Source organism: Equus caballus, chromosome 12, assembly GCF_041296265.1.
Source record: "Equus caballus isolate H_3958 breed thoroughbred chromosome 12, TB-T2T, whole genome shotgun sequence".
In the NCBI taxonomy this organism is placed as follows: domain Eukaryota; kingdom Metazoa; phylum Chordata; class Mammalia; order Perissodactyla; family Equidae; genus Equus; species Equus caballus.
The window spans coordinates 16,753,569-16,771,828 of record NC_091695.1 but is presented as its reverse complement, the minus strand read 5'-3'; the positions used below and the strand labels follow the sequence as shown (position 1 = coordinate 16,771,828).

The window sequence follows — 18,260 nt, the reverse complement described above, 5'->3', positions numbered from 1 at the left end:
GTTCCATCCTCCATAATTTTTTGGAATAGCTTGAAAAGGACAGGTATTAAATCTTCTCTGAATGTTTGTAGAATTCCCCAGGAAAGCTGTCTGGTCTTGGGGTTTTATTCTTTGGGATGCTTTTGATTGTTGTTTCATTCTCTTTCCTTGTTATTTTTCTGTTCAGCTTGTCTGTTTCTTCTTCACTTAGCTTTGGGAGGTTGTAAGAGTCTAAGAATTTATCCATTTCCTCTAGGTTATCATTTTGTTGGCATAAATTTTTTGCAGTACTCTCTTATAATCCGTTGTATTTCTGTGGGGTCTGTCGTTATTTCTCCTCTTTCCTTGCTGATTTTGTTTATTTGAGCTTTCTCTCTTTTTTGCTTTGTAAGTCTGGCTAGGGGGTTGTCAATTTTATTTATCTTCTCAAAGAACCAGCTGTTCTTTTCATTGATCCTCTCAATCTTTTTTGTTTCAATAGCTGCCGGGATCTGTGGCTACATCATTTGATCTGCTGTGTGACAGGGTCCAGCTGATTAATGCTGAGGGGTGCAGGGTTGCCCTTTGGTGAAGAATAACTGGTTGGACCCTCACATAGTTCTGAAACCTGTGCTGCTTCTAATTGCCCTTCATTCCTTTTCCTTTCTTAACCTCCAGTTTTCACTCCTTTTGGTGGCTGCTTGGGAGGCACTACCTCCCAGGAGAATTAAATATGGTAAGAGAATGTGACCACCTGGAGGTAACTTTCAAGATATTTTTCTGAGAGCTAATTTCGTTTGATGCAGTTAATTAATGGAGGAGCACACAGTCCCTTTTGAGACAAGCAGAAAGGAATCCTGCCCAGATAAGATGTCGAATTAGGTTTATGGCCTCCATCTGGTTAATGTTTCCTTCTTCCTCCAGTTCTTTGTCTAAATATATATACATAATCTTTCCAAGTTTGCTGGTTAATTGGATGATCAAGAAGTATCTATATATTATTCTTGACCTTCTGCTTTCTGTTAAAATGCTACAGAGGTTTTCTCCTAAAAGCAATAAATAATAAATAATTGCAGAGTAGGAGGGCCGAGGGGTGCAGGGATGCCCCTTGGTGAAGAATGGCCAGCCGACACCCCTGATATTTTCTGAAATGTATGCATGCTTTCTATCAAGGTTATGACTATACTTATTTCTGCTTTTTATTCTTGAAGATATATAGTTTAGCTTAGCTTTCCAGCCCTTTACTTTACTAATAAAATGATATTTTCTCCGGGCAGTGTGCTCAAGGGACTGTGAGCTCTGCAATCTAAAAGACAAAGGGGTGCTTTCACCCCCTAAAGAGCACGGGAATGTAAAGATGTTTAACTGCTCGCTGAGAATGCAAATAGCCCTGGGGATAAGACACCCTGGAGTCACCTTTTGTTCCCATTAACCATCTACACTAATGGCGTAAATGATTGAGAGAGGCAGGGATGGCTCCTGAGGATGTAAACAGATGGAATGCTGTCCTGTCCGGAGGCCTGGACCTTCTCTCTTTGATTTAACTTTACCATGAATTACAACAGATGTCAAGGTACTTATCTCTTTTAGCTTAGAGACAACAAACACTAGTTACTTGTGGAGAAGACGATCATTAACCTTATGCTCTATAGAATAGAATGCTAATAAATATTCTTGTGTTCGTTTTTTACTTCCTTATCTCTCTGAGAATATTTGTAGAGCTATTTCTGTACTAATCCTGAAAAATATAAAAACGACACTTGTGTTTAGTAAAGTTGGACTTGCTAACACCAACCCAAGTCTCACGTCCATTTCATTTCCCTCATTGCGCCACCGCCATCCATCCCTCAGGAACCTGGACTCAGCAGGGGCAGGACTCCAGCAAATAGCATTTATTTGTGCTCTGATTTTTAATATTTCTCTCTTTCTACTAACTCTGGGCTTTGTTTGTTCTTCTTTTTCTAATTCAGTTAGGTGTACTTTGAGATTGCTCATTTGGGACTTTTCTTGTTTGTTAAGGTGTACCTGTATTGTGATGAATTTCCCTCTTAATACAGCTTTTGCTGTATCCCATATCAGTTGGTATGGCATGTTATCATTTTCATTTTTCTCTAGATATTTTTTGATTTCTTCTTTAATTAATTCAGTGATCCATTGCTTATTCAATAGAATATTGTTTAGTCTCCACATCTTTGTCCCTTTCTCACCCTTTTTCTTGTAATTAATTTCTAGCTTTAGAGTGTTATGATTGGAGGAGATGCTTGTTATTATTTCAATTTTTTTTTAATTTATAGAGGCTTTCCTTGTTTCCCAACATATGGTCTATTTTTGAGCATGTTCCATGCACACATGAGAAGAATGTGTATTCTGCTGTTTTTGGATGAAGTGTTCTATATATGTCTATTAAGTCCAACTGTTTTAGATTTTTGTTTAATTCCATTGTTTCCTTGTTGATTTTCTGTATGGATGATCTGTCCAATGATGTGAGTGGGCTGTTGAGTTCCCCTACTATTATTGTGTTATTTTTGATGTCTTCTTTTAGGTTTGTTAATAGCTGCTGTATGAACTTTGGTGCTCCTGTGTTGGGTGCATAGATATTTATAAGCATTATTTCTTCTCAATGTAGAGTCCCTTTGATCATTATATATTGCCCCTCTTTCTCTTACTTGCCTTATCTTGAAATCTACTTTGTCTGATATAAGTATTGCAACATCTTCTTTCTTTTGTTTGCCATTAGCTTGGAGTATCATCTTCCACTCCTTCACTCTGAGCCTGTATTTGTCATTGGAGCTGAGATGTGTTTCCTGGAGGAAACAAACTGTTGGATCTTGTTCTTTAATCCATCTTGCCACTCTGTGTCTTTTTATTGGAAAGTTCAGTCAGTTTACATTCAGGGTGATTATTGATTAACACTGTCATTTTGTCACTCGTTTTCCAGTTTTCCTGCATTTCCTTTGTTTCTCATCCTGTGTGTTTTGGTCTACCCATTGATTTCTGCAGTTTCTTATGCTGTATTTCTTAGTTTTTTCTTTCTTTATTTTTTGTGTCTCTCTTCTGCTTTCTAGTTTAGTGGCTACCCTGAAGTTTGTATTCAGAATCTCATGCATAACATAGTCCATTTTCTGATGGCCTCTTATTTCCTTAGTCTAAGCCGATTCAGTCCCTTTTCTCCTCCCCTCCTAAGTTATTATTCTTATATTTTATTCCAACTTGTGTTTTGAGTTGGTGGTTAAAGTGACAAGATTGTCTTTGTTTTGTGTTTTCCTTCCCTTTAGCCTAATGCTATAGTTGAATATTTGCTATCCTATTCTGATTCTATTTGTCTCCTTACTCTGTGTTTTGTGACCCCTTTCTCCCTTTTTTTTTCAGGTATGTGAGCCTTCTTGACGATTTCATGTAGGGGAGTCTTGTGGCTATGAAGTCCCTTAGCTTTTGTTTGTCTGAGAAGGATTTAATTTCTCCCTCATATCTGAAGGATATTTTTGCCGGATAGAGTATTCTTGGCTGAAGATATTTTCTTTTAAAGTTTTGAACATGTCCTTCCATTTTCTCCTAGCTTGTAAGGTTTCTGCAGAGAAATCTGCTGAAAGTCTGATAGGGGTTCCTTTGTAGGTTATTTTCTTCTGCCTTGCTGCCCTGAGCATTCTTTCTTTGTCATTCATTTTTGCCACTTTTACTACTATATGCCTTGCAGTAGGTATTTTTACATTGACAAATCTAGGAGATCTGAAAGCTTCCTCCACCCACATTTCTCTCTCATTCCCTAGATTTGGGAAGTTCTCTGCTATTATTTCTTTGAGCACGCTTTGTGTTCCATTCTCCTTCTCTTCACCTTCTTGGATACCTATAATTCTTATGTTTCATTTCCTCATTGAGTTGGATATTTCTCAGAGACTTGCTTCATTTCTTTTTAGTTTCAGTTCTCTCTCCTCCTCTGTCTGGAGCAATTCAACATGTTTATCTCCCATTATGCTAATTCGCTCCTCTATGGTGTCCACACGAGCATTCAGGGAATCTGTATTTTGTTTTATCTCTTCCATTGTGTCTTTCATCTCTAGTATTTCTGATTGACCCCTCTTTATAGTTCCAATCTCTTTTGTGAAGTTGCTTTTAAACTGGTTGAATTGTTTCTCTATATTCTCTTTTACCTCATTGAGCTTTTTGACGATAGCTATTCTGAATTCATTGTCATTTATTTCTTAGTCCTCAGGACATAATTCTGGGTATTTATTGTTTTCCCTCTGGTCTGGAGATTTGATGAATTGCCTGGTGCTGGAAGTACAGGTTTTCCTCATTGTGATATTATTAGACTGCAGTTACAGCCTATTGCCACTAGATGGGAGGGGTCAAAAGCTGCATATTCTGAGCCCTCCACTTTCTGCTGAGATGACGTGACACAGCACAGGATGGGGGGGCGATTTCTCTTTCATGCAGACCCAGATTTCCCTATCAGCTCTCTGTATCTGGTCTCCTGGAGTCTTGGATTAATGAGGTCACCCCATGTGAAAGCTTTTGCCTCACTGGAGGGCTTCCCTCTAGGCTTCAAGGGCAGTAGGGAGTCCAGGATGATCCTGCAGACATGTGGCCCCTCCCCCACTCCTTCCTTCATGGAGCCTCCCACGGCAGCAATCCCAGTCTTTAGGGGAGTGATTGAAGTTCTCTCTTACCCCTTTCCATCTCCCCTGAGAGGTGCTCCAGCCTCTCCACCCTGTTGTTTGGCTGCTGTGACTCTCCAAGGATTCCTGTGCTATTAGGATATTTTCTGTTGGAATATGCTTGTTCCTTTTTGTTGTATGTTAGAAGGGAGAGAGTCCCATCCGAGCTTACTCTGCCATGATGCTGACGTCACTACCCAGTACTGAATAAATGTTAATACAAGTTGTTCTCATGTTTTTTTGCCTCCAAATTTTATATTTTACCAATAAAAATATATTTAGATTTCATAGTCTGGCTTTCATGGTCTTCAGACAGGAGAACAACTTTCTTTTCCAAGCTTTTCTACTATGAACTTTGAGTCTGGCTAAACTAGAGGTTTCATATTGACCTTCTCGCTATTTGCCTCATAAAGTTTGCCCTATCATGTCCATTAAAAGTTTGATTTCATTTCTCTCATCCCAAATGTCTTTAATCCTCTGATTTTATATGTCTGGGTCCTATACTTTTTCACAGCCAAGGACTTATTTGATTTCTACTTTCCTCTCACATGGGTGCCATAGATTGAAATTTCTATGGGCCTGTAATTTATTTTTTAATATTTATTAAAGATATTTGGAATTGGGGGCTGGCCCCGTGGCCGAGTAGTCAAGTTCGTGTGCTCTGCTGCCGGCGGCCCAGTGTTTTGTTGTTTTGAATCCTGGGTGCAGACATGGCACTGCTTGTCAAGCCACACTGGGGCAGCGTCCCACGTGCCACAACTAGAAGGACCCACAACAAAGAATATACGACTATGTACTGGGGGGCTTTGGGAAGAAAAAGAAAAAAATAAAATCTTAAAAAAAAAAGATATTTGGAATTGTCTTTCCTAGCTTTGGATCACCATGAGAAAACAAGTGTGATCCACAGTGTTAATAAGATTTCAGCCACTCAGCAAAGTAACTTAATGTTTTAAGACTGTTGTACCACCATACTACAGATAAACGAACAATTTGAATTAATATTTTTGAAAAATGGAAAGTACCTCTTGAAAAGACAATACTAAAAATTATAATGAATGTCACCACTCCAGATACAGGTGCTACATACCTGTATCTTCCATATGCTTTGTACGTATGGAATTATATAACCTTCATAGCAGCTCTCAGAGGTAGATTATTTTATTATTCATGTTTCCAGTGGAGAAAATGAAGCACAGAGGTGTCAAGGGACTTGGTAAATATCACATCATGAAGGGGAGTTGGATGCGGTGTGAATCTAGGCAGTGTGGCTTCAGACTTTATGCTCTGATCTCTGTGCTAACCTACTTCCTAGCTCTGCTTTTGAATATTTGCATTTCAAAAAATCTGGTTTGGGGCCTGACTCTCTTCAGTTAATGTTATAGTTCATCCTTTAACATAATTCTGAATTTTTCAATACTAATTTATCTACCTTTAGGAAATTTGTACTCTTCTCCCTGCAGACAGTTTCTACTCTTCTAAAACCAATCACATAGTGACTTACATAATTAATGATCTTATCTAAGTTTATCTTAAACCTTATATTAAATTATTGGGAAGAGAGGAATATTTTCCCTATTCACAATAACTTGAGAATTTTGATTCAATATTTGAAATGAAAGATAACTATTTAGTTATGGAAGAGATATGAATAAATAGTATAATTTTAAAGTATCTTGAAACAATAGGCTAAAGTAAAATGGGGAAATTGACAGCTTGGACTTTATAAAAAGGAAAAAAGTCATAGCAAAAGAGAAAAAGCAAAATCATAATAGTGGAAGTAGCAGAGGTTGAGATTTACTTCGCTCTTATTATGAGCTACATCTTTTTCTCATTTTGTCTGTATAGTAACCACAATTATGTCTAAAGTGTCTTTCTCAAGATCATGCAGCTAGTAAATAGTGGAACTGGGCTTTGAACCCATGCCATCTGACTCGAGCAAATTTAGTCTACACCAAGAATTGTAATTATTTTGCTAAATTAATATGCATCCTAGGTAAAAATATCGATTGAAAAATATGAGTTAAAAAAAGATAAAAGATTCTCCTAAGGGCAATGTTTTCATTAAAAATGTAAAATGTGGTGGGTAATAAAAATTTATATGTATATTATAAAAATACAGGTTTTTTCTTATTAACCAAGTGCGATAATAACATAACATCACAAGATAATCTTTTCTTGTCTGTACGTTCATCAGCTTTTCTGAAAAACCATCAACCTTGAAATATTGGTCATACTTGTATATAAAAAATGATATAGAGATACACACACACGCAAATATACAACATTTCTGGAAGGACATACAATAAACTGAATTTAGTTACTTCTGTGGAGTAGAATTAGAGATTAAAATAACTTGAATAGAGATTTTAATTTTTCTTCTCACATTCTTCTGGTTAGTTTTAGTATTTTATGATGATCAAGAATTATTCTATAATAAAAATATGTTTCATAAAAGAGTACAAAATATTGAAAAACTTTTTAAATACTTATCAATAAGAATGATAATCTCTAGCATTTAGGGCATTACTATTGTACTTCAGAAATTATTCTAAAGCTTTTGTAGAATTATATTTATGAGAGTGAAAATTGAAGCTATGTAAATATCTCAATGGGCAAATGGTTAAATAAATGCTTCCTATAAGATTTATATATTATCACACCATTAAATTGATAACTAAACATATGGAAATTATAAGAACATGGGAAGAAATACTGTAAGAATTGTAAGTAAAAATCAAAACAGAAAATGACAGTATATGATGATTTCAGTCACATAGAATATATGCTATGAATAAGGACTTGAAATAGAAAAATCATAAAATCTTATGTTGGAATTATGTTTTTTTTAAATAATGTTTTTAGAAGAAGTACCCTGAGGAATTCAGCTTAAAGAGGGACATATAGGATTAAAAACACTACTTATATTATAGGCATGTTAGAAATTTTATATCGGGTCAAATTCACAGGCAGAGAGGCTCAATATTCTAATGGGATAAGTTCAAGAGTACAGTAAAGAGACAAAGAGTAGTTTCCCAAATTAACACAACCTCAAGGTCCAGACATTTGTTATATCACAAGAGGCATAGGTAAAGGGTTGTCAAAGTAAAGCATATTTCACCCAAATCCCTGAAGGAGTCAGGGACAAAGGGCACAAAAATGAGTGAAACAAAGTGAGAACATTTTCTTCAGGAGGGATTCTCCAACATTAGTGCTTAATTATGTTGAAATAGCGTTGTTCAGATTTCAAAGTACATGTATAAGATGCATAATACATGAAATATACCTATGTATGTGTGTGGGTATAAAGTCCTTTTTTTTAATTGTTAGGAAAACTCAGAATAAGAAAGTGCAAGTATTTGTACTCTACTCTTTGAATGAAGGCTAAAATTTCAAAGCAGTTAAATCACTTGCCAAAATGGTACAAGTTCTACAGTTCTCAATCTTGGTAGGAATCAAAAATTTTAAAGGACATTTATTTTTTATTTATGCAAAATCTTTGGCCCAGTGCAATGTGTTTCTGAATTAGCAGATAGATCTGAGAGAGGCTTGGACATCTGTATATTTACAAAACTTCATAGGGGGTTAAAGGTAGTTGGAGGTAACAAGATGGTGCAGAAACAAGGACTTCAGAGTTAAGGCCACTGATCTTCCTAAAATATCACTTCTTTTCTTCTCTCTGAAGATTAATCCTTTGTCAACTGCATCTTACCTACTCTAGTATGGTGATGAATAACAGTGTGACTGAATTCATTCTGTTTGGGTACCCATGGGATGAAGGAAAGCAGAAAGTGAAATTTGAGGTTTTCTTGGTTCTTTACATTGTGACATTGTTGGGGAACTTTCTCATTGTAGTGACTATTAAAACAAGTAGGACTGCTGGGAGTCCCATGTACCTCTTCCCATTCTATCTGTCCTTTGCTGATGCCTGCTTCTCTATGACCACAGCCCCCAGATTGATTGTGGATGCCCTTTCTCAGAAGAAGACCATTTCCTTCAATGAGTGCTTGACTCAGGTCTTTGCAGTCCATTTCTTTGGCTTCACAGAGGTCTTTGTGCTCATCCTCACGGCCTTTGATCACTATGCAGCCATTTGTAAGCCCTTGTGGTACGCAACCACCATGAGCCAGCAAGTTTGTGTTGTGTTGGTGATTACGGCCTGGGTGGGATCTAGTATCCACTCTTCAGCACAGATTTTCCTGACTTTGAGATTGCCCTTGTGTGGCCCTAATGTGATTGACCACTATTTCTGTGACTTGCTGCCCTTGTTGAAACTTACCTGCATGGGCACATTTATGACAAATTTGCTAGTTGTTTCTAATAATGGGGCTATCTGCATGGTGAGTTTCATAATTCTGCTTATGTCCTATGTTGTCATCTTGTTATCTCTGAGAAATCACAGTGCAGAAGGAAGGCAAAAATCTCTTTCCAGGGGCCGGCCTGGTGGCACAGCAGTTAAGTTTGCAGGTTCTGCTTCTCGGCAGCCTGGGGTTCACCAGTTCGGATCCCGGGTGCCGACATGGTACTGCTTGGCAAAAGCCATGCTGTGGTAGGCATCCCATGTATAAAGTAGAGGAAGATGGGCACAGCTGTTAGCTCAGGGCTAGTCTTCCTCAGCAAAAAAGAGGAGGATTGGCAGTAGTTAGCTCAGGGCTAATCTTCCTCAAAAAAAAAAACAAAATCAAAACAAAACAAAAAATTTCTTTCCACGTGCACCTCCAACTTTATTGTGGTTGTCATATCTTTTGGCCCATGCATATTTATATACACATGTCCACCACCCACATTTCCAATAGACAAGATGGTGGCTGTGTTTTATACAATTGGGACACCCTTGCTCAAACCTCTGATTTATACACTGAGGAATGTAGAAATGAAAAATGCTGTGAAAAAGTTATGGTGTAGCAAAGTATGACTTCAGTTGATCAATGATATATGGGGATCCTAACATAAACTTCCTTAACAGCTTAGTTTTGTCTCAGGGACAGGAAAGAGAAAATATTCTTGCTGGAACACCAATAATTAAGAAATCTTTGGAAGTATATATATATATATGCACATATATTCACAGACATATACACAAATATATATACATATATACTCATATATTATATATAATATATTATGTATAATATATATTATATATAGTATACATACACATATATAGTCTGTATCCTTATTCGGAGACTATTGCATTCAAATATAATTACTTCAAGTCTTTAACCATTTTGAACAACCTGTGATGACCCTTACTTGAATTCTATCAAAATCTGGACATATTAATACACTGAATAATGACAAAATGACTCTGTGGGTGTGCGCGCATCAACCAATTCACCAATTCTTCTTTTTTAGATTTTATTCTAGTCCTTATGAGTGTGGTCATAAGAGCTAATCCATATAAGACTGGACACTTACGGAATCCAGGTCGGTGTCTTGACAACCTGAGGATCAGAGAAAATGCTCTGAGAAAATGGTACTCTGGAAATCTATGTCTGAGCCTGCCTCACTGGGAGTATCTATATTGATGGACTCTCAAACTCCAATGAAAGCTGGAAATATCATTGAAAACCTAGACTGTCACTGGAAAGCCTCTCAAAATATCGTGAGCGGTGATGGAAGGAGTCTCATGGTTGGATATGATAGGCAATATCACCAGGCAGTTGCCATTTGGGGTCTTTCACATTGCTCTTCACAAATTAGAGGGAAGAGGCTATAAGAGAGTTTGGCATCAGGCCTACGTAGAAGAGTGAGTAACAGGAAGAGAGGAGAATAAATAACAATGCGTGATGAAGAGAGAGAAAAGGTGAAAGGAAAATAATAATTTTATTCAGGTGGGAGAGAAGGAGTTTTATATTCCTTGTATTTGAGAATCACTCATGGCTATATGAACATTTTCAGGAAAAAAAATGATATTTCAAGATATTCCTGTGTCATTGACCTAGTGTAGCTTTGCTTCCTTGGCTATCGTATTTATTTGGATATTAGGAAAGAAGCATATATTTTTTGTTGTTCCTTATGGTATCTCAAAATCCCAAATTCAGATTTCTTGGGAGAACTTGATATTGAAAAGTCAGCTCTAATGCTTCTCAACTTTGAACTCTTAGTTTTAGTATGAAAATGATTTTTAAAAAATTTTTATTTTTTTCAGTTGAGATTCATAATAGTTTACATCTTTGTGAAATTTCAGTTGTACATTATTTCTTGTCTGTCACCACATAAGTGCTCCCCTTCACGCCCTGTGCCCACCCTCCACCCTCCTTCCCCTGGTAACCCCTGAACTACTTTCTTTGTCCATGTGTTTGTTTATATTCCGCATATAAGTGAAATCATATGGTGTTTGTGTTTCTCAGTCTGATTTATTTCACTAAGCATAATACCCTCCAGAAAATGCTTTATAATGTGTATTTTCATTCTGAAGATAATCCAATCTGTATGTGTAATATACACTTACCACCACCAGCACCACTAGATAATATCATAAGAAGTATTTTTGTGCTATTTTAGTACCTAAGTTTATAATTCCCATCAAATTGGCACCAAGAAGTATTACTGTAAGTGATATAGGCTGATATGAAAAGCACACGATAAACTTCATAAGTGTGTAGTCAATTTCCATTAACTGAAGACAAAATGTTACTAGATTGCACAAAAGATTCCCAATAGCTCCAATATAGACAATGGTAGCAGCAGAAATATTTAGGTGTCAAAGATCACATTTTTCAGAGTTCTCAGTACCATATTCACAAGCGGCAATTTTGTTTCACAGCCCCTCCAAATAAACATTCCCAATTTTCCTAATTTTACATCTTACAGTTGCATTTTTAAAGCATTTTGAATCTAGTCCTATGAAGATTATAATTAGGTGTAATTGGTTTTTAAGTATCCATGACATAATCAAAATAAAACTTTAGTTCTTATCTCTTGTTGTTCCTCCAAATGTAATATAGTGGGAGAAAATTTTTATCTGTGCCTAAATGAAAACTCAGATAGTTTCAGGAATTTTATTCTCATTGTAAGATAACACAGAGTCAAGATTCCCTTAAATTTAAGACAGGGACTCAATTTGAGAGGGTGGGAGAGGCTATCAGGGGACAGAAAGATCTTACTTGAACTGGTGTCTTAAAATGCTGGCTTGCTGTCTCTGGGCCCAGCAAATGTTGAAAGTTTTTTATTTCCCTTCCTTTTGGGGCATTTTAGGCCCTCTAATTCTAGTGTCCTTGATGTAGGAGGTCATGTCTATCCCTTATTATCACTGGTGACTCCCTGCTTAGCCCTTAGAAAGCCAGTGGTTACCTTAAAAATTCTGTGTCCTTCCAAATGACCCTACTGTACAGGTCCCTAGAAAAATCCTCTATGGCTCCTCTATGGCTGTGCATGGAGAAACACCTATGCATCTCTGCCCCTCAGGAGTACCATTAATGTAGAAACACTGTTAATGTGGGCTGATGTCAACCAGCCACCCTCACCTGAGTCCATCAGTAAGTCAACCTGTCTCTGTTCCTGCCCAGACTTTTCTGATTTCGGTCCCTTGGTCCCACCAATATGGAGAGTTGCATGCTAGGTTCACAGAATGACACTCTGAAATCCCCCTCCATTACACGCATGCACAGACACACCCATGTCTTAAGTTTGAGGTGAGAGGCAGACATATCTCTACAGTAATTTCCCCTAAGATGGTCTCACAAACGACTTTCCCATTTTACACTCTGACTAGGTTTATAACCTTTATCTAGTTGTGGGGGACTTAGCTTTATCATTTCCTTTGGTTTAGAGATAGGCATAGGTGATTTGGCCACACTTTGTAATTTCCCATCTATTGTGTCTAGTCAAAATTTCAGTTATAACACCTTCTTACATAAGAATTGTTAATTCATAAATAGTTTGTATTAACACTGGACTTCAAGATAATTTATTTTCATTTAGAAAAGGATGGTACATCACTCCAATTTGAGAAAAATTTGCTTGTAGTCACATAAAAGATACATTTTATGGGGAAAAGTGTGTACAATTAAACCTTATTTGTAAACAGTGAAAACTACAAAGGGAATTGGGCAGAAACCGACTATACGAATGATTAATGAGGAAAGGGGAGGAGGAACCCTTCCAAGCATAAGAATGGGAGAAAGGAAAGGAAGTCTGAAAATCAATCTTTGGATCAGGGGAATAAATTAAATTACAAAGTCGCTTCATGGAAGATCTAAGACAGCTATTCTAAATTTTTTTTTGTGATTTCTATGGTGAGGTAGCCGTTTTCAATTCCCCCATCTCTGTATTCAGTTGTGAGCCTTCTGTACAGGAAAAGAACCTCTAGGATCCTAAAGAAAATCATTACTAGGGTGGTAACAGACAACAGGGGTAGTTAGTGTTGAAGTAATTTTGGCACCAGTCACTTCAAATAGCTGGACAACTAAGGGGCTGTGTAGGAACCCAGCAAATGACAACCAGTCACAGAGTTCTGTGGAAGACTGCAGAGATCTCTCACTCTCCTCCTTTCTCCATCCTATGAATCAGAAGGAGAGGATCAGATCAGAAGCTAGAAAGTGTTTGAAGAAGTAGAACCCAGTTAAGGAATAATAACAGTGTCTTGTGGCCTAAGTGTACCCTGGGCCTCTAGGCTAGCCTGCGGTATAAAAATGCATACTTAACAACTGCATCAAGAAAGAAAGGAGTTTGTTACCCAGCAATTCCAGCAAAAGCACATACTGAGATTGCATTTTATATGGGTCAAGTACCCCTCCCTGAAACCATCACTGTTGTCATAAAAATAGGATTCTCTGATTTTCCTAGCCTTGACCATAAGCTTACTCTTGGAGCTTGGATGGAGACACAGATTCAACTTCGTGGTTAAGAGTGTGAAAAGAGTGGGTTTATTACAAAAAAAAATGATTACACAACAGGCAAAACAAACTCAAAGCATGTACACCAGATTTGTATCACTCTGCTTTACTCACTTTCACAACTGATTTCTGAGGTACCCATGGCAGCAGATGTTCCCATGGCTGCCTCCTGTCCACATGGTGACTTTCTACAAATTAGGAAAATGTGCTTCATCCTCAAGATGTTTTACTTCCAGATAGCAGAAAATTGTCATAATGTACTTACTCATTTATGAGACCCTTCACTGCCGTCTGTCAAAACCCTAGTGTGATAAATATATAAACCTAGGAGACCTTGATATAAATGGTGCTTCTTTAGATGTGGGGCCTATATGCACAGTGTGTAGCAGCTTTGGATGTCCTTTTAAGCAGAATCAATTCTTATTGATGCAATTTTATACCGTGTCATTGAAAATTCACTCTCCATCAGGAAGATATTTTGCTACGGTTAACATTCAGTTGGATATAGTCTCTCACATCTACTGTTAACAATGCTTCTGGCTACATCAGAGAAAAGAATTCCTACTGGAAGTTTCCATGAGCTGATCACCTTATGTTTTTCCACACCTCAAAATTATAGGTGTTAGTGTCATTCAGACAGGTATCTTCTGTTGATTTCATGCAACATCACAATATTTTCTCAGGCAGGGACATTAATTATTGTTGCTCAGAATCATTTCCAGTCTGATTTCATTCGTGGTTCCTTTCCTTCCTTCTTTGTTTTTATTTCTTTCAACAAATTGTGTATTAGTTACATTCTAGGTTCCGAGATTGGTGGATACAAAGTTGAATAAGAGAGTCAGGGCCCCACTTGTCATGAAACCTATGTCTTAAGGCATTCCTTAGAGTTTGTCAAATATATAGGTGTTCTTGCCTTAGTTCTAGCTCTAATGACAGACTTTTGCTGTTTCAAATTTCTCTTATAATTTCAAGTTGGAATGGAAGGGCATGGGATTTAAAGACCTTTTTTCAAATCATATTTTTCCAGAGCAATCCCACTTTCTTTTCCCTGATATTTCTGCTTCTTTGACTTCCATCATGTCATGATTTCTTGATTATCTTCTTACTTCTCTAATCTTCCTTTTTGGTCCACTTTATAATCTCTTCTATAATAACTTTCTATCTTTCAAAGTCAATCTAAACCTTGGTTCTATTCTTGGCTCTTCTAATCTTGTCACATGCTTTACTTGGGTAATCTCATCTACACTCCTGATTTCAGCTAACACTTACACACTTTTGTTCAACAAATCTAGATCTCCAAACTGACTTGTCTCTTGATTTTCATTTTGTCCAGACAGCCTATTGGATCTTTCTACTTATACATCTTATGGAGACTTCAACTGATTGCTTGAGGCCTTTAATCTGAGCTCCTTAACATGCCATGTCATGACTGTCAGTATGTATCTCTGAATCACCATTTTCTATAACTTTCCATTTTCCCTTTTCATTCTGACTCTGGGCAGTCCTTATGAGTCACTTTGGCTAATAGAACATGGTAGACACGAACAGAGTGCCAGTTCTGAGCTTGTGCCTCAGGAGGCATTGTTGACTTCCATTTGCTCTGTTAGAAACCTCTGTCATGAGAACAAGCCCAGATTAGCATGCTGCATGACAGACTACCAGGAAGAGAGCACTGTTCTCCCAACCAAGATCATATTAGATTACATCATAGCCAGCTGAACCCAAAACATGTGAAAGATCCCAACTTAAATTTCTTGAGACCAATGATAATCATAGCTCTCATTATGAATTCCTGCATCTGTTAGCTATTTTTGTGTAACAAATAAACACACAATCTCAGTGTCATGAAACAATATTTTGCTGTTGTCTTTTACTCTATGTATCAGCTGGGTTGTAGTTCATTTATGCATCTGTAGTCAGCTTCAGGTTGAGTAGGTGGCTCTATGATCTGTGCTGGGGTTTTTCACACATTTACGGTACCTTATAAAGCAGATACCATTACTGTTCCCTTTGTAAAAAGGAGAAACTGAGGTCTTAGGAAGTTAAACCTCTTGCATAAGATTATATAACTAGTGTGCTGTGAAGCTGGCATTTTGATTACACAGCTCAAATTCTTAACTACTATTTTTCACCACAGTAGAGGAGAAGAACAGAATATGTGGTGTTTCAGGAGAGTCACTGTTGCAACCTAGAAGAAAAGCTACAGTGAAACATATCTCATATTACTTGAGACTTTTAAGCAGATGCTGGCTGCCACATTTTAGAAATTTTGCAAAAAGCATAGCTTCAATTGATGTTTGAACTATAAAACTCTGTGAATGCTGAGAAGTCACTCTTGCTATTCAACAACCTGCCTCCACCCCCACACCTTACACTAAAAGAAAAGCATCCCCTGGACTATGGAAATGCCATCTTTTTCATGTTACTTAATCTCATCCTTCCCCTCTTAATCCAAGAACTGAGATATTTCTTTCAAGAATTATAAGGAGCACTGACTTGGGAGTCAGGAAATGAGAAGCTGGTTTTATTCCAGGTTGCGTCACTAATGAGTCTGTTTTTTGGGTAGGTTGTTGGCATCTCTGAGCCTCAGTTTCCTCATTTGCAGTATAAGAATGGTTCACTAGATGAGTAACAACAAAAGGGACTCTGTCCTTTTCACACACAAACACGTATCTCTTAATTTCATTAATCATTTATGACTCTAGGTGAGATTTCCTTAAAGAGATGTTTCATTTCATGTTTAAAAATAGTTGAGAGCCACTACTTTAACTAGTATCTAATGCCCCATCTGTCCTTATGGCTTGGAACTTAGAGTGACCCCCTACTGATATAGTACAGAATTGAATTTTTCTACCTAACATTCAATGCCTGTCACGAGCACTCCCTTGCTTACTCAACTTCGTTTCTCTGTTCTCCTCACTTTATTTATTCCAATGTCATCCTACCCACTTCTGCCAGATTCACACAATTTATTTCCACTATCACTATTCTGTTTGCTGAGAATGTCACTGGATTCAGATACAACAAATCTACCTCTAAGTCACAGCCAGGCCACTTACTACCTTTGTAATCTCAGCTTCCTTAAGACTTAATTTCTGTAGCAGAACAGTCAGTAAAAGAGAAAGCATAGATACCCTGTATGTATTTCTGACTATTTGAGTGGAACGTGAACAGGATTTTTTCTCATTTAATCATGATGAACAGCCATATGATATAAGTATTATGACTGTGTGGGTTTTCTGAAGCAGCTACTGAGGCTTAGAAAAGTTGTATAACTTCCTTATAGTTTCTTTGCAGGTACACGACTAATTCCAAAGCATAGGCTTTGACTATACTATGCTTTACAGCCCCTAGTACTTTAACCTCCTGCCTCACAGAGCTGCTGTGAAGGCCAAAGAAGCTAATACACCCAAGAAAGTTTTGGAAAGCAGTATACACATGTTTTTTTTTTCCCTGATCATGTCTTTATGTCTATAAACTCTCCGCTTGCCTACCAACTTTTTCTATTCCCTCCATCAACCAATCCATTTCATGTTTCTCTTATTTCCACAGGGAAATGTTTAAGGATTGCTATTTCTTTTAAATTTCTCAAAGTTTCTAATAAATTTGTAAGGATGCAGTGGGCATGAATGCAATCCAAGACATTTTATCAATTGGAAGGGAACTGCAAAGTGCTGTAGGGCACAGGTAATGCTGGTGCCAGCTCATCATCAAGGGTTGAGAGCAGATCTGTTATCAGAGTCTGGTTGCTATTTGTCTGTCAACCAGGCACAACCATGTCATTTACTGGCTATAGTCTTTACTATTTGCATTCCTAGACATACTTCAGCCAAAACCAAGAACTAAACAGAACCTTGAACTTCCAGTCCACTGTCGAATCACACCATCAGCTGCCTTCATTCCTTTCACAGCAGGTCAGTGAGGAGATATTTTTTAGAAGGCTGTTCAAGCGAAGACAGGGGCAATTATAATTAATGCTTTTCTTTTGTCTTGCCAGTCCACTTCCCTCACTTTCCCTAATTATTTAAGTAGACAACAAATATTTAAAAATTTTTTCAGATGCAGTCCATTTCCTTTCATAAGGGGGGACTAGTAAAGAAGGAAAGAAATGGAAGAGATTAGGAGATACAGAAACATACTTACAGGGAGAGAGAGACTAGAAATTAGGAAAAAGGGCATCGGAGAATCTCCTAGTAACTATTTACGGACATTTTATCCACTCCCTTTCTTTCTGCCTATGAGCATTTTTTGGAAACCTGAAAATTTTATTTTATTTACTAGTTTTCATTTCTAAGATAGAGGGTCATACATTTAATTTTTTAAAATTTGCCAAAAGCATTCAAGAACAGATCAAGGAAGATAACTTGATTGAACTCAAGTTTCCTTACTGAGAGACTAAATATTGCTTTCGGATAAAGCACACAGGTGTTGAGTGTGAATTATTGACATATTTTAAGAATAATAGATATGTATGCACTTATTCAGTATATACATATTCAATTAATTCAATTAATAATTGTCATATTTTAAAGGTAATTTCTATGCTATAATTCTATGTAATAACTAAAGTCTATATATTAAATACTTAACCAAATAATAAAGATGATTCTTGGAGCTTAGTTTCTACAGTTGATCAAAAATGGAAAGTTGTATAAACACAGATTCTAAGGTCAACTCAGGTCTAACCTAAGATCTTACCAAACTCAAGGTCATTCTCGTGAAGTAACTTCAGAGAGTCCAAGAACCAGGTGAAATTATTCCAGCTTGTTTTTTCTAACTGTAGAGGCAAGCTGTCTGAAATGTAAAAGAT

The 18,260-nt window shown here is 37.1% G+C and overlaps 1 long non-coding RNA gene and 1 pseudogene across 2 annotated transcripts in view; one reads left to right on the top strand and one right to left on the bottom strand.

Annotated features, from left to right (window-relative positions):
• LOC111772304 (uncharacterized) overlaps positions 1-18,260 on the bottom strand; it is a 52,618-nt gene that overhangs the window by 24,429 nt on the left and 9,929 nt on the right. The window contains exons 3-4 of one of the 2 annotated variants that reach the window (XR_011423636.1): positions 18,149-18,244; positions 17,081-17,391 (exon numbers count right to left, since the gene is read on the bottom strand). This is a non-coding gene — a long non-coding RNA (uncharacterized lncRNA). Of the gene's footprint in view, positions 1-17,080; positions 17,392-18,148; positions 18,245-18,260 lie in introns of those variants that run through there. The other variant, XR_011423635.1, reaches the window with a different exon arrangement.
• Positions 8,333-9,069, top strand: OR4C351P (olfactory receptor family 4 subfamily C member 351, pseudogene; annotated as a pseudogene).